At 37.2% G+C, this 23,372-nt stretch overlaps 1 long non-coding RNA gene across 2 annotated transcripts; it reads right to left on the bottom strand.

Annotated features, from left to right (window-relative positions):
• Positions 1-10,735: 10,735 nt before the first annotated feature.
• Positions 10,736-14,863, bottom strand: LOC137496478 (uncharacterized). 2 transcript variants are annotated; one of them, XR_015499583.1, is made up of 5 exons: positions 14,656-14,863; positions 14,293-14,373; positions 13,871-13,934; positions 13,460-13,586; positions 10,736-12,504 (listed from the first exon to the last, which is right to left on the bottom strand). It is a non-coding gene; the product is annotated as an uncharacterized LOC137496478 (long non-coding RNA). The 2 variants fall into 2 exon arrangements; XR_015944797.1 differs by lacking the exon at positions 13,871-13,934 and having other exon boundaries at positions 14,656-14,846.
• Positions 14,864-23,372: the final 8,509 nt, after the last annotated feature.

The raw sequence follows: 23,372 nt of genomic DNA on the forward strand, positions 1-23,372 counted from the left end.
TATCTGCACCAGCTATCCATATTTGGCCCAAATGTTCTTGCTATCTGGGTAGGCTACTTCGAATTGTCTATCTTTGCTTTAACCAATCAAAACTTTTTACCTGAGTCGGGCTGTGATTGGGGGAAAATATTTAATTGCAGTTTTTAAAAAGATATTGCAGTTTTGATTTGATTTGCGATTAAATTTTGTAGTCAAGAATCAGCTCAATATTCTTTATGCTTCTTACTGCTGAAATGCAGTGAGTGTAAGTTAAAAAATGTTTTTTCACCAGCATGGACAACACCACAATTTGAGCTAGACTTTATTTATGGGATCTAAAGATAAAAGGGATGGTAAGAGAACAGTGGGATGAATGGGGAAGAGAAGTAAACAGTATAGAGATGTAATGATTCACCGTGAGCTGGTTGAAAATCGATTCAAATGTGTGACGATTGAAATGAATCGTAATACATTATTTGAACAGAGGGGGCGCTGTGACTACAGGTGCAAGCTGCTCACTTTACCTGCACATCTGCGGCAAGGAAGAGGTGGGGCGGCAGAGTAAAATGACAGCGGTGATGTGCGCTAGACAAACTGTGTGCAAATTCTGCAAAAAGACGGTTACTTACACTAACAGTACAACGAATATGATGCACATAAACCATCAGCACAGTGAAACACTACTGTCACATACAGACATCTATATGCAAAAAAACTATTAATAATAAGCCAAACCATGGGGACCAGAGGATTTGCAGCTATGCTCGCTCCGACTAGTACTACAGAGATCACATGGTGCATCAGTGTTTTCATCGCAAATGTGTGAAGATGTTTTTCAGACTGAAAGAGAAGGTTGTCCTGTTACAGAAGCAGGTATTTGATTATTTTTTTTCCTCTCCTTTTCAAATTAGTTTATGATATTTTAGTCATTTGCTTATTATTATTGCATATTAAAAAAAATCAAGATGATCTCTTTTTAAGTGTATCACACTGATACTCATACTGATTAATTACACAATTAATATTAATTACTCATGTTTATAATCATACCCAGCTCCTGTCTCTATCCTACTTTATAATTTGTAATCTTATAATAGCTTTTTATGCCAGTAGCCAGTCTTCTGGATCAGAAGGCCTATTGAAAACCTCTGTACACTCTGCTCTCTGATTTAGGAAAGGCTTTCCTCTCCATACCAGCCATGTCACACCCCAGTTTTTTTTCAGCAGGAGACATTGTAAATATGCAAATACCTCAACTTATGCCAGAAAACATAGATATACTGATATTTCAAAAAAAAAAAAAAAAAAAGTATTATCCTAACACAGTAACAGTTTTAGTTTGTTTATATTAATGAGTCTCCTTCAGTTTGTTTTATTCTTTTTTAAAATAGCAATTTTGTTATTGCAGAAAATATATAATATTTTGCAAAAATGTGCAGCATTTAAGAAAAAATGATAAGGCTCTTCACCTAAAAGTTGTTTCAAATAATTTTGTTAAAAAATCATGACTAAATCGTGAGATTAGTATCATTAATCATATTTATGGGTTGTGGCCTGTAAGGGTATTCGCTACGTAGAACATATGCTGGATAAGTTGGTGGTTCATTGTGCTGTGGCAACCCCAGATTAATAAAGGGACTAAGCCGTTCACTCATATGCCATGTAACTTGGGTTCGATCATTTACTGTAGTACTTCAATGGATCATCTGCATTGAGACGGATTGATTTTGATTAATTCTGAACATGTTAATTCCATGTGGTATCACTACCTAAAAACCACAAAACCTAATAAACATTGTCACCGATGAACTCTTCTAAATGCATGGTACATTGAATCTAATGAATAACATAGCAGTGTAATAATTCTCCACTTTTACCAGAGTGTTGCAATAATATCTGCTTCTGAACTCAGACAGCACACACACACACTTTCCCCCTGGCTGTGAATATTAGCTCAGGCTATGGAAGCACCTGAGGAAAATGATGACAGCAAGCTTACTTTTCTTGTCTCCTCTTAAAACCAATGGCTCCTCTGACAATCAGCAACACAAAAACAACATCTTGTGGCAACAAATGAACATTTTGAAATTAAAGTGGGTCATTGATAGGCATCGCCGCTTCCCAAAATTCCCAACGCTGAGTGTTCCAAATCTGTGCCTCAGTACCCTCCTCTCGAGCGATGCAGATGTCTTGGCTCGTGTTACACTTGAAAGACTGAGTCATGGCTGATGCCTGGCCCCCCAATGGACTCAAAGGAACTTGGCTCTGAGATTTATGAAACCCATCCCATTCCCAGCATGGAGCCGACAGAGCTTAGAAAATATGAGAGACTTTTGTTTTTCCGAACTGACGAAGTTTTAGCTTCTGGTGAATTAACATACTCTAAAACAAAAGATTGCTTCCAGACTTTGTTTTGTCGGCTACCACGAAATTCCTTCCCCTAAAACGAAGCAAAGAGACTCATGAAAAGCGAAAGGCTTAGGAAAGCTCAGAGCAGGTTCAGGTAAGAAATTGAAAATTTAGTGGAGTGTATAGCGATATTGATATTGGAATACACTCATGGTGTAATTAGCCAGGAAAAACACAAAGCCCTCAGAGTGAGCAGTCGCTGAGGAATGTGGGCGGGGATTAAGATCTGCTCACCAATCAGGGGCCTTATGATATTATTCCACGTCTTGCGCTCCTAAATGTTGCCAGAAGAGTTATGTAATCCAATAAAGACTTCAGACTGTATTATGGCAGTTAAACAACTGAGACTGCCAGCTGTTCTCTTTAAGAGATGACAGTATGAAAGATATGTTAGTTATCATTTGCATGCGTTGTGTTCTTGTATCTACTTATCTAAATACGACCCAGCCCTTATATATACAGTAAGCTGTTAAGTCATAAAAAGTAACACATAATCATATTTTAAAGACGCATTAAGTTTAGTACTGATAAAACTAGATAAATGCAGGTCACAGATCACGCTCTACTGTTGAGATCCATTTTATTAAAAAATCTAATCATGTTACCTAAATATATACATACATTGACATTGGAAACATTGGCAAAATCCTTCCATGTAAATTTAAACGAGGTCAATGCGTGTTTTCTTGCCGATTCGCTCTCCTTTGTCCTCCAGAGCTCAGCAGTTCCTCTGCTCACCCAGACTGCCTTGAGTCATGGCCACCACATGCTCTCATTGTCCAACTATTTTACAAACCGCAGTGAGACAGCTTTCATTTCAGTGGCTGCAGGGTCTGAAGGATACCCCGGGTCGACTACACCCAAACACTGAGGCAAACTGTTTGGACCACAGCCCTGAGGTCATATTAGCGGCTCAGGGGACAACTTCATTATTCATATTACACTCACTCCGTAGAGTTTTCTTGCCTGAGTTAAGGCAACGCGCTGACCTCACTCCGCTTTAATCTGGGGAATAGTGTGGTTCAAGATCTGTTCCAGCACAGCGATGGAAAGTAACAATAAAATTACTTAAAATTAATACTCATTAAGCACAAAATGTTTGTATAACATATACCATAAACTAAGTTACTCACCAGCTGTTGTTATGTAATGTATATATTTTTTGTTTTACCACATTGTCAGTCATTTGTTCTCTATTGGTCATACTGTCTGTACACACTACGCAGTGGATTCAATATATTGTATTAAATTCATTATTCTTAATGGAACCTTTTCATAAGACAGTGATAACACAATTAATAGTCATCAGATTCATCAGCTCCCATCAACTTTGTAATATTTAGATCTTAAAAAAAAACGTACAGTATGTACATTTATAAAGCTTTTTGTTTATAATATTTGCATCAAATTACAGACAAACTAGTTACGGCTTATGTGAGGTGTTCCTAATGTGTGGGACAGTAAATTTGACAATGACTACGTTTACATGGACATCAGTAATCAAATTATTTGCATTAATCTGAATAAGACAATAATATGATTAAGTTGTTTACATGAGTTGTTTTTTAAATGTACCTTTCATGATCCTGTTTTACATGTTATAGCACATAATTCAATTAGCGTTATTGTGTCACATCTCTATCCACATTTCCTACTGCGTTTCATGTAACTTTGGGTGTTTTATTTTTAATTTGTCAACTTTAAAGAGCTCCTATAATGAGTTTTTGAAAATGACCTTGCAAGTAGTGTGTAACAGCTCTAAGTGAAGTGAAATATCCAGCTAAGGTTTAAATTTGAATTTCAAATGAATTGTCTCGATAACGAGTCAAGCTGCTTTGTCGTGACGTCTATAAGAAACATAAGCCCCACCCAGTTGTTGCGTGCACAAACCCGGAAAAATTGAAACCTGAGGTCCCGCCCACAAACACATAAGAACAGGAAAGACAAACAGATCCTGAAGTCATGAGTCACGAATACGCTGTGCTCAGCTTGATATTATTGGAAGTGTGAGGGAAAGTTATGGGAGTTTTCCAGGATAAATAACAAAATGAGTGGGTGGCTGGAGATGGGCCTGAATTACAGGAGACTCTCGGGAAAAACAGGAGAGTTAGCAGGTATGCTCACACACACACAAGCCGTGCTGGGCATTCACTCTGCCACGCTGTCAACCAATCGCAACAAACTGTCATCAGACCAATCAGCACAGATTAGCTTCACGCTAAGAAGGGGTTTGGGAACAAATGAATCACTAAACGATTCATATGGGAGTTGCTGGAATAATAAAGTAAAAATAAATGCATATTATAAGACAATGAAAGTGTGTTTTGACCTAGCATGCATATCAGCCTGTTGTTGGAGAACCCTGAAACCAAAATATGATCCTTTTTAATTTATATAGGATCTCTTTAACTGCAGTTTGGCACTTTCACTTTCATTCAGGAACAGTTCATTCATGCCCCGTGACAAACGCGATATTGGATACAAGTTTGAACTGCTGGAGGTGCGCTATTTTAATGGAATTTGATCCCGCACGCCGTATGGGAAAAAACCTCTGTATTTTGCAATGCAGGTGTCTGTGGTCCTTCACTGAATATTGTCAAACTTGTGTGTGTATAGACTATCCTGTTGCAAAATGCGCCAAAAAATCCTACACAACGATAATAGATTGATTACGGTGTTTACATGTCTACATCGGCATACTCCACATGTCTTAATTCCATTTGTTAAATTTGATTATGACCTTAATCAGATTAAATTAATCAAAAATCTCTGTTTACATGGTAGACTCTTAATCAGGATATTGTCTTAATTGCATTAAAATTGTATTATTGGTGTCCATGTAAACATTCTCAGTGTTCTTTTTGCTTTGCTTTTCAGTCTCACATATATTTTTATATTTTCTAAAAGTCATCATAACACTATTGTTGAGTTTTTCTTTTGTTATTTGAGCAAATTGGAAACCAGAAAGATGTATTTGTGTTATTCACCCATTCTCTGTTTACCCAACTATGACAGCTTCTGCTGCTGAGAAACCCGGAAATGTAAAAAAGCTCAATTAGTTTTCAGTAGTGAAATAACTCACTTCATGTGCACACATACAGAATGTGAAATATACATATCAGAGGATGACATTTCAATGAAAATGTGAAGAACATTTAGTTTTTGCATTGCATTGACAGGTGCATTGAATCATTAAACAAAAAGAGAAAAACTAACTACTCACAACTGCTTGGCAAAATATGCAAAGCAAATATGTAATATGCCAATCTTGTCATGGCAGCAGCTCAATGCCTTTAAGCATGTAGACATTGTCAAGATGATCTGCTGCCATTCAAACCAACCATGTGAATAGGGAAAAAGGTGATTTAGGTAAGTTTTAATGTGAATGCTGGCGCCACGTAAACTGAGACGGGTATAAACAGAGATGAGAGCCAGCTCCAAGTGGGTAGGACTTGAGCTCCCAGTGGGCTGTACAAACCTGGAGTTTTTATTTTATTAATGTCTTTTATAAGACACAGTCCAACCTTTTGTGTTTTATGAATGTGTACACCTACCTAACTAACATATCCTTCATACTGTCATACGATGAGTTTTATTAATATCTACAGGGCTGATAGTGGAAAAAATTCCTGAGCCTGAACTTTTTTTCCTTGCCCCTGAGGTGAGTAGGGGTGGGGGTACTATGTATGCAACGCACTTTTAACACATAACTCGTGGGCCCCTGGGCCCAAATATATTAACAGCCTATGTGTAACCCTAATCATCATTATTGTCAAGTGGCTCTTTTTAGACACATGCCAGTAATGTCAGTGACACATGCCAGTGTCAGTGATCTTGTGACATGTGCCAGTAGGTGTCAGTATAAGCACGTTATAAGCACCTTAATCTTATAAGTCTCTTTGCTTTAATATTTAAAAATCATTAGGCAAATGACACCTATTATCTTACATGCATATATGTTATGAGTTTTCAACATGCATTTTATTATAACTTTTTAAAGGATATTTTTTAAAATACCTTAAAATGAAAATAAGTTAAATAATAAAATAAATGAATGAATTAAAAACACAGAGAAGTCCATATTGTAGGGAACAAAGGAACTGCCAGGATGCAATAATATACAGTACAACAGATAAGTGTAACCCCTCCCATACATAAGCATGCCACAATAAAGTTGACTGATATGTACTGTCAAATGACTATATTACGTACGGAAGTATGACTACGAATACATAAAATAAATGCGTTTAAATTAAAACATCGTGGAGTAGCTCAGCAAATAAACTAACTTGCGACGCGATAAATTAGGTTAAAAGTCGCGTAATGATTAAATATGGTTTTGCTCGTGTTAATTAATGTCATAAGCTTCGCCGGGTGTCGATGTCACTGCAGTGACATGCAGCGCGACACTCTGAGTGACACAGCAGGGCTCGAAATTAACTTTCTTACTTGGTAGCACCGGTGCTCCCAACCTGAAATATTTAGGAGCACCAGAAAAAAATTAGGAGCATCCACCAAAAATGAATGATATATTTGACAAGTTGTATATTAAGGGATTTATTGTATTTGAAAATAACATCAATTGGGACTAACAAAACCCAGAAACAACTATCTAACTAATGCTGTGATGACTTAATATTTGTGCAATAATTCCAAAATGAATGTTGAATAATTATAAAATATTAATGATGATGATGATGACAATAATACTAATAATGAATAATATTTCTCATCATCATGATGCATTGAATGTGCTTTAATGCAAGTTATCTGCTATATAAAGTCCTACTGTTAATTTATGAAAAATGAAAAATAAATTGATGGTTTGCATCAAACACAAATGAAGCATTGTAGTAAGAAATATTTATTTTGTACTATTGTTTTTATATGCATGCCAATTTAATAAATAATATTTCTGCTACAAAACAAACGAAATAATATAATAAATAATTTAATCCGATGCTGAAAGCTGCAAAGCAGTCATCAGTAATTAAATAGAAAAATAATATAGACCTCAAGAAAGAACGGACAAAAGAAAGGAAGAAAAGCCTCACTTTTAAAAGTTTTGGTTTCGGTTCGTGTTGTTTTAATGCTCAGCCTCTTTATGCGCTGAATTACATTTTTCTGTGTTTGCGGGACAGCATGCGAGTCAGCCGGCCCAATAAGAGGGGGGCAGAGCAGGATTCTCCCGATGCCCACCGGCGCAATACTGTTCTTTGTTATAACCCGCATCAGATCAAACTTAGTAAAGGCGAGCTTCTTTGGCGATGGTGTTTTAGCGGACATTTGCGCTGTTGCAGCCTGCTCACGAGGAAACGTATGAAAAAGTTATGAATTGCCGTGAGATTGTGTTGGCTGAACGCTGTGCATACAACGCATCGAGATTCAGTGTACTTTTCACTCTTCAGCCGTTTGCAATCCCCGCGGTCACAAAAGCTCCCTCCCTGTCATCTGACAGCGGAAAGTCTTGAGTGATTGACGGCTAATATGAACCAATATAGCGGCAGGGAAGAGCGAATTTACCACGTTTTTAGAAAAAAAAAAAACAGGTCGCACTATAACCATAATATGCAGTCGCACGAATGCTCCCAATATATATTATGAGTCGCATAGCTTAAATTTCGGGCGCATATGCGACTAAAATGGTCTCAATTTCGAGCCCTGCACAGGTCACTACACATGCCACTAGCAAGTGACACATGACAGTGGAAAACCGGACTGTGCCAGTCAGTCAGATGTCGTGTCACTCCATGTTAAAACTACTGTGAATCCGCGTTCAAGCGCACACAATAAGCTAAAACTCGCCCCAAGCACCGGCAAAAACAAATAACAATGAATGTGTCGAGGAAAGAGAAAGGACATATTTTAATTATTTATTATTTTATTTTATTTTTTTATTTTATTATTTTAATTTATTATTTACATATTCTGAGTCAGTGTCGCAAAGATGCTGACTGGCAATCTCCTCTTGGACTCGCCTTTAGAAAGAAAATCATCTTTACGGATTACATGAAGGAGTTTTTTTGTTTTCGATTTGTTTTATTTCGTTAAGTAATAATTTAAAGCTTTCTATAAATATATTTATTATGTCTGTGAGGCATATACATTTTGCTTCATTTTGTTAAGCGCTCCTGTTCAAAAACCAGACGACAGAAAGCGCATAATTTTGGTTTTCTTTATTTTATAAAAACGCTGTAACGTTTTTTGATGTATTACTCGTACTTTGAGAGCAAAAATGACGGATAACTTTAAATTGCTCCCACTGAAAAAATGCAAGTGATTGCTCTGGCGCCTCGATGTCCTGCAAGCTTTTTATAAGCAAACTATGCGCCTAATAGCACACATTCTTTAACGTTTAAGCTACCATTGTTTTATACTTGAACTGTTTTATCTTTTATTTTAGGCAAGTCGTGGAGATCTGAGAAGGCAACCTGATCAAACAGACAATGGTCTTCCGCTGGGCGCTGTTCGTTAAAAAAAACAACTTATTTTTAACGAATAAAAAATGCTCCAAACGTTTTTCTAAATAAGCTGAATAAAAAACGAAACTAAATATAAACACTTTACCATTAAGATACATACAAAACTGAACTATTTCATAGCTGAAACACTAATTAAGTTGTTTAAGGAGAAGGGGGAAATATATTTTTGTCCCGTCTATTGCTTCACCGTTATTTCGAGAATAAACCCAGCGTAAATATGCAGATGTCATTCCCAAAACATATCAGCGTATATGTGCTGAAAACGAAAGTTTCATACAAATTCTGAATGGATTATAGCCTGGAAAGTGCAAAGCACGCTCCTCTTATTATCACTAAAAAGCGTCACTAATCTTAGTTCATAGAGATCTCACAAAGATCCGTTATAATTTATAAAGCTCTCTAAATTACACAATTAATCTTTTATTTACATGGCGTCTACACTCAAAAGATGATTCGCGAGCACACAAAATGGCACTTAATAAAAACCAATCCGGCGCTTTCAGCAGTGAGTGAATTCTGTGAATCTAGAGAAATGACAGATCAATATCCGTGAACCTGATTTTTTTTTTCCCCCGCAGCCACAGTACGCCGGAAATCCGGCGTGGTGCCGGAACGCTATCACCCCTGTATCTACTACACATACAGCAACCCAGCCCACTAGCGGCGTAAGCCCCTCCCACTTGGAGGTCACCCAGCCTACTTGCAGCAAAATCCCTCCCACTTGGAGGTCTCCAGGCTGCAGCGATACCTACTCGCGCATAAACTAGTTCCGAATATTTTAGAAAATGCTGAAATGCTATTGGATTTTGATAGGATTATGGTAGGATTCTCACATACAACCACCTCTAGGGTTTGCAGAGAATGATTTGAAAATGCAAAAATGCTTGGTAGATGCCAGAGTTCAGAGGAGAAAGACCAGATGTTGAAGACAACATTAACTTAAATAGCCATTTTTTGCAACTGTGGTTTAGTAGAAGACCATCTCTGATTGGCCAGTGTCACACCTTGGAGTTGAGGTAGAGCAGCAGAGCTGCACACCAATGACATACGTGTCCATTTACATGGACTTACCAAAATTGGACAGTATAAAGGTTACAAATAATTCACTATAATAAAATGGCATTTGGTTAAACAGGAGATTTACACCCTGAATGTGCCAAAAAAAAAATCTGAGGCCAATTTGTTATGCTATTAGGGCTACACTATACTGAAAAAATATGTGATGTTGTTGAGTATTAGCGATAACGATATTTTTTACATTGCATTAGATGCAAACATTTAATTTTTAAAACACCATAAATGAGTGAAATCCTCAGATATATAGGCGAAATACTGGTTTGTAAATATTCAGGATGTGCACGCATCAAGGTTGCAGAAAAAAAACGGGAGCGCTAGTGTTTACAGCGAGGGAATGACATCCGATGCGTTTCAGAGTTTGTTGTTGTATTAGAGAAAAGTTATATTGATTACATCCCAGCCGGCATTTCAACGGTGATTCAACGTTGAATCAACGTCAGGTCTATGGTTGGATCAACGTTGAATTACCTTTCGATTTTGCAAATTGGATCAACGTTTATATAGTGACGTTGTTTCACCGTCGGACCACCACCGGTAATTCACCGTTGAAATCACAACGTTGTTTCACTCTTACCTTCTTCATGGGTGAATTGTGGTCGTTTTGTAGACGTTGAATGAAGGTTGAATTACCTTTCGATTTTGCAAATTGGATCAACGTTGATACCGTGACGTTGTTTCACCGTCATACATTTCAACGTAAGTTAAATAGAAATTACATACAACGCAAAGTCCATAAATATAGCAAACAAATTTTTACTAATAAAAAATACACGACACAAATACACAACTTAGTCTGTGTATCAATTTATTTAATACACACCTCATTATTTCATTTATTCTAAATATACAGCAACATTTACAGCATACATAGTTCATTAAAACCATGCAGGTTACTATACATGCTGTACACTCAAATACAGAAAAAAGGCATACAATTAAACAGTCACTTTTTAATTAGGTTTCATGAATTAAAGTTAATGTTTACTAACATGAACAAAGAACAAATACTTGTACAGCATTTATTAATCATTTAATTAATTGAAATATGTCCCGATGCTATTAAAATCAAAATGTATGCTTGTTAACATTAATGCACTGAGCTGACATGAACTGTACTTTCTTTATATGAAAGATGCTTCATTGTTCTTTGTTCATGTTAGTAAATACATTAACACTTACTAATACAACCTTATTGTAAAGTGTTACCGTCTTCAGAAAGACAGATACTAACTAAATTAAACTAAGTAACTAAACTACGCTTCAACCATCACAGTCTCCAAAATACAATTCTGTTTACAAAGTTTACAAAATACCCATTTTTAAAGTGGCTGCAGTAAAAAAATAAAATAAAAAACATCACTCACAACTAAGAATCACAAGTGAAATACATTACATCTGTTTGAGGTTTTATAGGTTGAGAGAAACACTTGAGGTAAAAGATGGCACTGGGGACAAAGAATCAAGTGTAAAACACTAAAACATCTATATCAGTCTAGCACTTAAATACATATTTATTTCTCAAACACCAGGTGAGTTTCCTACAAAATCAATAATGAGGTTTGCTATTCCAATTCATTGTAAATGAATGGCTTCACTTTCACAATAGTGAAAACTCATGCTATAATTTAAACCTGACATTACTCCTTCACTTTGCAGGTCTGCATGCTAAATATTTAGTGTTTTTTTTTTTTTTTATAAAGTACATCTATTGTGTTTAGCATTACTGCAGCAAAACTGAGCACCTGTGACAGTGGAACATAGACAAATATTTCAGTAAATCAAACACAACAGTAAAAGCAATTTGTTATTCCATTATTATTAGTAGTATCATAAAAATTGCATGTTCACATGGGTCTTATAATAATGGCTCACATTTGTGAATGTAGGACCACTATTTCACTATTACATGTCACATTAAGTGTTCATATAGGTTCTGTTATTAATTACTTGTGTCATCCCAGAGACTTGTTAATCTTCAGAACACAAACTAAAATATTTTAGATTAAATGCTTCTCATCCTCTACAGACAGCAATGGTCCCAAGATGGTCATTGTCGTAATAAGGCACAAAACACATTGTCAAAACGTTCCATGTGACTTCAGTGATTTCAACTGTGAACATACCAAGCTCCAACAACACTTTAGTGAGGCAAAACAAAACAGTAAATACAAATGTGTTTGCATATATCTCTCCCGCATCAGATCAGCGTGTGTGTTTATTACGAGCAGTATGCACACACCATGACCTGTTGTGGCAAAGGCAAACAAGTTATTTTTACAGTACTTACTGTGATTTAACCTTTATGACAAATGTACTGGACCTGTTACTACACCTGATATATCACTATCTTTTATGAACACAAATTTCACTGTAACGGGTGCTGTTGTTTTGCTCTAGTTCCACCTTTAGAGAACACCGTACTAGTCAGACATCCATACAAAAGCAGAGAGTTTGGTCTTGTGTAGCAGAACTGCAATAGATGTCTGTCTGTCTAGGCTGACACTGGTTTAGGCCATCAGTATGTCCTTGATGCCCTCAAATGGAGCTTCCAGAAAACCTGCAATAAATGAAATACGAGGTTACAACTAAGTTGGTATCAGCTATTATACAAAGTGAAATTTAAATATTTATTTTTTATTGAATCCAAATTTGTCCTATAATATCGCCACACTCAATAATTTTGACTCATCCATCTGAATATTCCTAACTAAGAGAAGTGAAGAATTAGGTGTGATGTCGTCAGGAAGCCCTTCGCCACCACCGGTGCCAGCATTTCCAGAATTCAAATTTCAGATTCTCGAAAAAATAGCTTTTTTTTTTTTTTTTTAAACCAAGGCTGCAGTAAAGAATCATGAAACATTCAACACATCTAATAATTACAAGTTGTCGTAAACCATTACATGTACTGTAAAAGCTGTTTAAAGCTTTTTAGACATGGTTGAGAAAAACTCTAGAAGGAGTAGCACTTCTGTAAAAGTCTGCATGTAGGACAGAGAATAAAAGGGATAGTTAAAAATTTGTATTCTGTCGTCATTTACTGACCACATTGAACACAAAAGAAGATATTTTGAAGAAAGCTGCAAATCTATTTAACCATTGACTTCTATAGTATTTTTTTCTACTATGGAGGTCAATGTTTACAGGTTTTTTTTTCAGAATAGCCTCTTTTGTGTTCAACAAAATAAACTCATAATGGTTTAAAACCATTTGGGGAGTAAAATGTGAGTACATTTTCATTCTTGGGTGAACTATCCCTTTCAGTTGGAAAACACCAGAATTCTTAAGTAGACCCTTTTCGCAAGACAGATGATGCATTTCATTTGTCATCTTAATCCTCAAGTTTTTAATATTTAGATTTATTTAAATAGCATTTTTATTTATTTGTTTTAATGACATTTAATAAAACAACTTCTCAATGACATCACATGTACTGGACCTGCTACACATGTATCACTATTTTTTTGAATACAAATTTCACTGTAACGGGTGCTGTTGTTTTGCTCCAGTAATACCTTTAGAGAACACAGTAGCAGTCAAGACATCCATACAAAAGCCTTGGTGTGGAGTAGCAGAACTGCAGTCTGTCCAGGCTGACACAGGTTTAGGCCATCTGCGTGTTCTTAATGCCCTCAACTGGACCTTCCAGAAAACTCAGAAAGTTAAAACCCATTACACCTTTTATCTGGTACTATACAAAGTGTAATTTAAGCATTAATTTCTCACTAAATACATATTTGTTCCCCAATACTGTCACATAGTATAACATCACAACATGATTTCACAATAATAATATCAATATAACAATATAATATCACAACATAGCCTAACAATCAATAAACAAACAGATTAGAAAGAGAATATCACCAACCAAAGCACCAAGAAGATTTAACAGATAGTTAAAGGTAAAGTAAACTTAACGTTACATGGACAAAGCCTTTTCCATTCAATGCTGTGCAAGTTAGTGCGTCTCTGGAGTAAGTTACATGTCTAAAAGCAAAAACAACAACAACAGTGAAACGACAGCAGTTAACTTTGTAATAATAACACTAATAATACAGCGTATAAAATGGATATTGTTTTATAACGTTGCTCAGTAACTTTAAACTGCGTTTGGAGTTTATCGCTTTGAATTTGCCATAAAAACGCTCATTTAGACTAACGTTAAACATGTGACATTACCTCGAGGTTAGCTGCGCGTCACCGGAGTGCAAACAAGACTAAAAACAAACTGGAAAGTTTTAAATGCTTCAAAATTCGAAACACTACACCTCAAAAGTCACGTTTAAGATACACTGACAAAATCGGGGGGTAAATAAAACGTTAAAGCATCTAAAAACACGCTTACCTCTGAATTCTGCTGCACTGCAGGTCAGGTGTTCGTAATTACGTGAAGTGAAGCGCTGCGCGTGGCCGCGTGCGCGGAGTCCTCCGATACCATGGTAACCAAACATGTTGAATGTTGGGTGAAGCCATGACGTTAATTCAACATACAGATCATGATAAAAAAATGTCAACGTTGATTTGTACAAGGATTTCTGTAACTTTTTTCAACCATTTATCATTCAACATTGTTTCAACATTAAAGCAACAACTGACATATTTTCAACCACATTTCAACGTTGAAGCCTTGTCATATGCAGGCTGTTTTTCAACCATTCAACATTGAACGTTCTATCAACATTATTTCAACGTTCAAAACACAACTGACCTTATTTCAACCATATTTCAACGTTGAAGGTCGGTCGTGTGCCGGCTGGGATATTATATAGATTATTAAATAATGCTTTCAGCATATTATAACAGCTTGTCACCCAGTGATAAGTACAGTGATTCAGCAAAATTAGCGTTAAAGTGAGTAGCGTTCATCTGACAGGTCCATTTGCAAAAGCACCCTCATGTGATGTCATGTGTGATGTAGGTTGGTAATTCCGCTATTCTGGGGAGGTGTGGATAAAGCTAGTAAGGCCCCATCTGATTGGTCAAATTTTACATAAACAAGCATTGTATAAAATAAATGTAATTAATCCCACATGTCTGATATGACTATTGCATATACTTTTATCAGGACAATGATGATTTTGCGATATATTGTACAGCCTGCTGCCATGTTTATATCGACCAACATCTCTAAGGACTGTGTCTAACACTTTGTTAAATTAATGAAACAAAGATTTAGAGCCGTTCTACTAGTAAGAAGTACCTAATAAAGTGGCCAATGAGTGAATAATTCTTTTACTGTCACTGAAACAAAATGTTTCAAACTACAGTTTCTTGGCCACTAACACATCTGTTTGGCCGAAGTCTCAATTTACTCATCATTAGGAGTGGCAATAAGGTAATTTTAAAGCTTGGGAACAATAACTTGTGTGATGTCAGTCTTGGACACAGAGACCATGTCTCAAATCTTTACAATGACTCCGGGTCCATTAATCCTTTGCAGGAGCTCCAAATTATAGAACAAATGAAAGTAGCCGGCTCTCACCGCAGGGACAGGGATCGCCTATTTTGCTGACTCGTTAGTTGCGTTTGACATGCCTGTTTGTGCAAGAGGGAGAGCAGGAGAATATTTATTGGCTTCCAGAAGTGTGAGAGAGCCGGGTATGAGCGGCTCAAGGGTCTTGTTATCGTCCTCTTTGCCTGCGTGTACTTTTTGGGGTTTAATGAACACTCGGGCGGTCCTCGCGCTCCAATCAGACAGGAGTCTCTGCCACTTTCCGCCGCGCTCCGCCAGGCTCGCCTCGGCACCGCTCGCCTCTCCTGTCCTCCAAATCAAATGAGAGGGACATGATGGCGGTGCTGAAAGGCTCAGCCGCTGAATAATTGATGCCTTGACAAGTGTGGAGTCAATTTATCCAGTGGCACACTTTGAGTGAAATTGTGTCCATGATCAGCAGCAGCAGGGGGGAATAAGTGTTCTCCTAATTTTATTTATTTCATTTTTTTTTTCGAAGAAATTTGTGGAATGCAGCACCATCTAAAGCAGACGGCTCAAAGGTTTGTCAGAATCCCACTGCTTAGCCTTTTGTACTTATGTTTTTAAAATAAAAGCAGCCTCAGAGTAATAAGGTCCAATTAACTGTATGAAAAAGTTCCAGCAAGCCATCTTGCATTCAGATATAAAGTACAGAATATCCACTGCAATATTTATTGCAAAATTTCTGTGACATTTATTCTGATGTGGCTACATAGACATTTGCACTGACTGCATTCTGAATCTGATCACAAAATGTGACCATCAACATCTGTATTGAGAGATATTAGCATTCATTTTTCTAGAATATCTGCCAGTCGTAAACACAAAAGCTTTAAGGTATATGATATGCACAAAGCAGCGGACAGGGCAGCGCAATCAAAGCAACCTCATGGATTTATTCTCGGATAGTGCGCTAATTAACAAAAAAGGAAATACCCCTGAGAATAAAGGATTCAGACTACTATAACTGCAGACGATTCAGTGTTTTTTTTTAAAGTTACACTGGAGTGGAGCTGGTGCATTATTTCCAAAAATGTATTGTAGCAAGCTAAACTACTCACTATATGCACAGAAAACATTAAGCTACGCTAAAAGCTATTGCATAAAGTATGCAAAGGTACTGTTTTTAAGCTACTTTTTAATATATTGAGTAGCTTTGTCTCTCATGTCATTATATTACAACTCTTGTTCTACCACACATTGCAATGATGAGTTGAACTGAAAACCCATTTTTGTGGTGTGTGTAGGTTTGTGACAGTGGTTGAGTGTTAATGAAACACATTTAGAGAGAAAATAAGCAGATATTTATATGGATATCGGGAAGATGGGGACATTATGAAATAGGACACTGGCTGGACGTCAAAATGGAAGTGTGTTTATGAGAAAGTTTTGGCAGGAGGAAGCCAAAGCCTGGGCCAGAATGAGAATAAAACACCAATTTATGTTACTTCTGGGAGTATCTCAAGTCAAAAACTTCACTGTGGAGTCACTGGATTTCAAACTGGGGGTTTGTATTTGTAAATCTAAACATGGTGCTTTTAATTAACTCCATGCAACTTTTTTGGCGACTATGAAATGGACAGTGGTGTCCAACATATTTTATGTGTTTTTTTTTTTTTCAGAAATAGTTTTGAGACTAAAGATTCAATAGCCAAACACTGCTTCGTAATACAAATTATAGCAACAATATTTCTTTAAACATAAACAGTATTTACCACATTTCACTTTTAGTTGTCATCAGTGAGCAACAAAGCATATTACTGGACAACCGAGTAAGACTGTACAAACTTTTACTGTTATGTATGTACATTAAATGCAACTTCATAAAACAGGGTTATTTATTAACCTAGTACATGCCATAAGTCATCATTAGTTCATGGTAAAACAAAATTAAATTCATGTATTAGTACTGATATGATTATTAATGTATTGATATTACAGCTAACCGATTTTTTAGTAATGGAAACTTGGTTGAGTGCACAAAAAATTATTGGCATCATATCCAAAAATGTGCAGATAGATAAAAAAAAACTTACAACTTTTTGAGCTGTTTTTTTTTTTTTTTTAACTCATATGGCGTCCTAATTTAACAAATAAAAATTTTCCCTAAAATATTGTCCATTTATGTTAAAAAATAATCTGAGTACACTCAAAAAAAGTCAACAAGCCACTTGCTTGATTTCATTCATTCATTTTCTTTTCGGCTTAGTCCCTTTATTAATCTGGGTTCACCACAACTGAATGAACCGCCAACTTATCCAGCACATGTTTTACGCAGTGGATGCCCTTCCAGCTGCAACTTATCACTGGGAACACCCATACACTCTCATTTACACACATACACTACGGACAGTATTTAGCTTACCCAATTCGCCTGTACCGCATGTCTTTGCACTATGGGGAAATTTGAGCACCCGAAAGAAACCTACGCGAACACATGGAGAATATGCAAACTCAACACAGAAACATAAACTGACCCAGCCGAGGCTCAAACCTGCGACCTTCTTGCTGTGAGGCTACAACACTATCTACTGTGCTACCGCGTTGCCCACTTGCTCGATTTGCAAAATACAAATATGTCTCATGGAAAAGAATGGATGAGTTTAGTTCTGTTAAACAATTCATTCTAGTTGTTTGAAACTTAATGAATGAATTATCAAATGAATTAGATGAGATCTTGTTGATTCAATGAGATTTAAGCTTTTCATACGAAGGACTCTCTCTGGTGAGTTACTGTGCACCTCCGTTACAGTAGGTGGCGGTGCGCACTATAAGCTGGTTTGCATACCCCCCAATAAAACCCGCATAAGAAGAAGTTATTGCACATGCTTAGCTTAATGTTGTGTTCACACCAGACGCGGAACGCGCGGATAAATTGCGCTATTCGCGCGTAAATAGTCGCGTGAACATTTGAGGTTACTCGCTTCATTCGCGTGTCAAACCCCGCTTTATTCACGTGTCAAATTTACTTCAGAACAGACGCGGATTCGCGTGATCGGCAGGGCTTCTGTCTGCCCCGTGACTCTAGCTTCATAGCTAAAGGGCTAACATGGATTTTATGAAGAAAATATCTGTGTTTGTGTGCTTTATGAAGGCTGAAAAACAGCATCGATACGTTTAGAGCTGTGTTTGAGTCCACTACATCCTTTCAGAGGTGCATCCAGCTCTTTAAGCTCATAGACTCCTCCAGAAACTGAACCTGGCTGATGGAGGTTTTCAGCAGTGCTTCTGACTGAGCCCAGACCAGTTTGATGAACTTCTTGTCAGTGTTTGCTGGGGGATTTCCCCTGGGACACCGACAACAGGCGATACGTCACAATCACGCCCCCACAAGAGCAAGCTCCTGATTGGTTAACGCGGCGCGAATGTCTGCTGAAGTTCAGATTTTTGAACGCGAGTGATTCGTGTGAAACGCGCATTAAGCGCGTCAAACACGCAAAACGCTCAATTCGCTCCACTCCATTCGCACCATGCGCACCGCGCAATTCTCGTGATTCGCGCGTATCTTGCCGCAGGATGTCTATTCGCGCGTTTGCATTGACTTAACATGTAAATCACTCGCGCTTGATGCGCGTGCTGCGTCTGGTTCGAACGCAGCCTAATGCTGTGTTCACACCAGACGCGGAACGCGCGGATAAATCGCGCTTTTTGCGCGTAAATAGCCTCATAACCATTTGAGTTTACTCGCTTCATTCACGCGTCAAACCCCGCTTTATTGGCATGTCAAATTTACTTCAGAACATACGTGGATTCGCGTGATGGGCAGGGCTTCTGTCTTCCCGGTGACTGTTGCTTCGTTGCTAAAAGGCTAACATGGATTTTATGAAGAAAATAACAGTGTATATGTGCTTTATGAAGACTGAAAAACAGCGTCGATACGTTTAGGGTCGTGTCTGAGTCCACTACATCCTTTCAGAGGTGCATCCAGCTCTGTGAGCTCATAAACTCCTCCAGAAACTGAACCTGGATGATGGAGGCTTTCAACGGTGCTTCTGACTAAGCCAAGCCCAGTTTGATGAACTGTTGTCGGTGAAGACTGGAGGATTTCCCTCGGAACACCGACAACAGGTTCTACGTCACAATCACGCCCCCACAAGAGCAAGCTTCTGATTGGTTAACGCGGCGCAAATGTACGCTGAAGTTCAGATTTTCGAAATCGAGAGATTCGCCATTCCGCCATTCACGCGTATCGCACCGCAGGATGTCTATTCGCGCGTTTGCATTGACTTAACATGTAAATCACTCGCGCTTGACGCGCGTGCCGCGTCTGGTGTGAACGCAGCATAACAGACTGAACTTTTGAAGCTAGCTGCAAGTTATCGTAAGTATTAATTATTTTGTTACAGCAAAAAATTTCACAAACATTTGCTTAATGTTACAAATGCATGTTCATTCATGTTACTGTTATTTTTTAGTTTGTTTTGTCAAGACAATGTTTTAATTCAAAAGGGTATATAACAGATTCATTTTTTAGAAATTAAGACCAAAATGGCAAAAATCTAATCATCCATGTTAATGTTGATTTTTCTGGTTGTCAGGCCAAGGTTTGTTGGTAAGACTAAATTAAGTGAAGAAAAAAGTTTGAATTTTATGTTAATGTCTAATGAAAAAATACAAATGTTAAATTGTTTGCATGTTTTATTACTTTTGTAGATTAGTGAATTAAGACAAATCTAATTGAAGCAACAAAACAGATTTAAATGGACAACACCTAAACTTGTGAATCTAACAAGGACGAATCTAGTTGAGTTGAAGCGCTTTACTGATATTGAGTATACATGAATAAATTCAGTCAGTTTAATTCAATAAGCTGCAAAGAAGTTACACAGACCTATTAAAACCTTGTTGAATTCACAAGTTTGTGTTCAGATAACACATTCAAAGCAGTTCAAGTTTACTTGATTTGTTTAGATGCACAATGGGTGCTACAATCAAATAATGTTGATTCAACAAATTGTTTTTTGAGTGTATGCTTAAATATGGCCTTTATATTTTCACAAAAACACCTTTTAGTAAATATAAAAGTATATTGGAAGAGTTCAGATGCAAAAACTTCTAAACACCATCTAAAATTTTCTTCTAAAATGAGCTTTTTTTTCAATCTCCTTTGTTTGTGTTCAGTTATTTAACGAAACAAAATTATTCAATGCTATAAAAAATGAAATGACCAAACCTATACATAAGAGCTTGAAAAAATGGCATATTTCAGTAGAACATTGGTGCTTAGTAGTTTTTGCATCTGAACTCTTCATTTACAAAGACGTATCTTAATATTTTTAATTTAAGATATTTATAATACAAAACAATGTTTAATCCAAACTACAGCTATTTTCTAGTGAATAAATAATGTGCTCGAAGCTTTTATGATCTATTCTCCACCTCCTCTTCAGCGTTCTAAATGTGTGCTGTAAGGAAATGTCGAAGGTGGAGAGTAAAGCCTGGCCAAAGAAAATGATTCATTGAAAACACGGTATTCACTTTCAATCTATCCAGAGCCTAACAATGTGAAGGCTGCAGTGGAAGTGAGTTTGAATGTGAAGTGTTGCTATTTCTCCTCAGGCGGTGGACTGTGGCAGATGCCACGCACCTTCGCCCACTCTCCACCCACACTGGAGCAGCCGTGTACTCGGGGCAGATTCTATGTGCAAGCTGCACTCCGACAGATAAAGAAAATCACATTGACGCAGAGAGGGAGAAATGACGAGCTTCTCCTAGTGACTTCGCTCTGAATATTAGCACCGGCTTCAATCAGTCTGAAAACCCTATTCATGGAGCAGGGAACAAACAGTTGTGATCGTTTCAGTCATACAGTGTATAGATATAAGCCATATATATTTATAAATATATCACTGAACTTGTGTATTTTTTTGGGTTTAGCTTCTGTACGTTTTCATAGCTATTTTGTGTCACCTCAGATTGTTCGTTAAGCCGTCAGCCATTTATAGAGCATTGCTATGAAGGGTTATTCAAACATGACGTGGGTGAGGAGGGTGTGAGTCTACAGTCTTGCATATACAGCTGTAATTCTGCTGCACTTACCATGGCTCCATGCTGTTCCACTTGAACTGTTTCTTTCAGTGCTTCGCTGCCTTTCCAGCATATGGAAAGAAACTTATTAACTTATATGGGATGAGACAAGGGGTGTGCACTTGCTTCATAACATTTCGCCAACGCCCTGTGTAAGACAAATGCCATTAACATTCCATTGTTACATGTTACAGTCCATCTAAAACAATTCAGAGCCAAAGGGCCATTCCATTGGTCAGAATAACAGCCACAGACTAACACCATTGGTGGATGGTTTGACTAAAATTTAAGGGGAAATCAACCATTTAATTACTTTTCCACAAATATTGAACTGTTGTATAAAAAAAAAGAAATGGATTATAAAAACACTTTTAGGATTTATTATCTCAGTTGTCTTCTATAAAGAGATTTCACAAAGTTAGTTTCACTTTGTAAAGACACTCCGAATTCACATAATTTCCAATTATATAGTCAACATAGGCTCATTCTGAAAACGTACTTCATATACATTTTTGGTGATTGTGAATTATGTAGCCAGAAGTACATATGGCTGCATTTAATTTTTTAAATGAATGCTAAAGGGCGATATAATGGCGTTATTTTTTTGCGCTTACCAGCTGACCGATTATCTCCGTATGCATGGCTTTCCTGCTTATAGTTTGTAGAGTTAACTTCCCATGAACGTCGGTGGACTTGAGACGCAGAGAGGAGTTGACCACGATGATGAGGTTGAAGTGCGGTGAAGAACGGTTCCAGAATCAGGTAAGACAAAAATAGAAGCCAAAAAATAAAATTAACAAAAATAACGATAAGAATGTGGCAAAATCTGAAAACGTGGTCAAAATCAAACAAAGGCTTTTCTTTTTCTGGATTGCTTTTTGAAATTGTTGGTTGGGTTTACGGAAGTGGGTGGACGGGTCAATCTGTGGTTCTGAAAACAATGTTTGGTTAGGTTTAGTGAAGGGGGAGTGTGGGTCAGTCGATCTGTCAGTCAGTCAACAGCGGCCACTGGTGGATTTACGTGAGAACAATGGGCATGAACGGCACTCGCGAGAAAAATTTGAGATCTCAAAAAGCGTACATTGAGGCCTCTGGTGGATTTATGAAAATAAAAAAACTGAAAAATATAAACATAGCTCCTGTGATGTATTTGGTGCTATCCAGAAATGTATATAGAGGTATGTTTTCAGAACGAGCCTGGATTGATTATAGTATGTGAAAACTGTATAAAAATTCTAAATTCAAAAAGAACGCAAAAGTATCTGGACTTGCATAGTCAGGCAACTAAAATACTATTCTAATGTAACAAAAAAGACAGACAAAGTATGACGACTTCTATAATCTGTATTAGCTTACAATTCATGCACTATGGTGAAATTGTTTTGATGACCCTCTGACTGCACTTTTTGATTATCTTTCAACCCCAACTACACAAACATCAACATGCAGCATCAATGCATTTACCACCTTGACACCAGGCATGCAATTTTCTTCAAAAGGAAACATGTGTCCCCTCCATCTTCAGAACACTGGATTAGAAGGTTCTACATTGCATCTATCTTGAGAAACTTAGACATAAAGGATTTATGGATTTAAAGGATCACTCCTTTAACAAAACATGGAGTCCCATACTGTCTGTCATTGAGAACCTTAACTTTTTCTGACCTGCTGACTAGAATTTCAAAAGGGAGAAAGAGACTATTCAGTATTCACTTTACATTTTTTTTCTATATTGACCCATTTATCTATTATACCTTCTTATTAATTAATTATTTAATCAAAAAATCGATTTTCCCATGGTTGACAGTGGATATTAAAGCCCAAACCAAGCATGAAGAAAAATGAATTGTCTCAAGGCACAAGGCTGGGGAAGGTTACAGAAAAACTTTCTGCCGGTCTGAAAGTTTCGATGAGCACAGTGGCCT

The sequence above is a fragment of the Danio rerio genome, chromosome 9 (assembly GCF_052040795.2).
Source record: "Danio rerio strain M-AB ecotype USA chromosome 9, GRCz13ab, whole genome shotgun sequence".
In the NCBI taxonomy this organism is placed as follows: domain Eukaryota; kingdom Metazoa; phylum Chordata; class Actinopteri; order Cypriniformes; family Danionidae; genus Danio; species Danio rerio.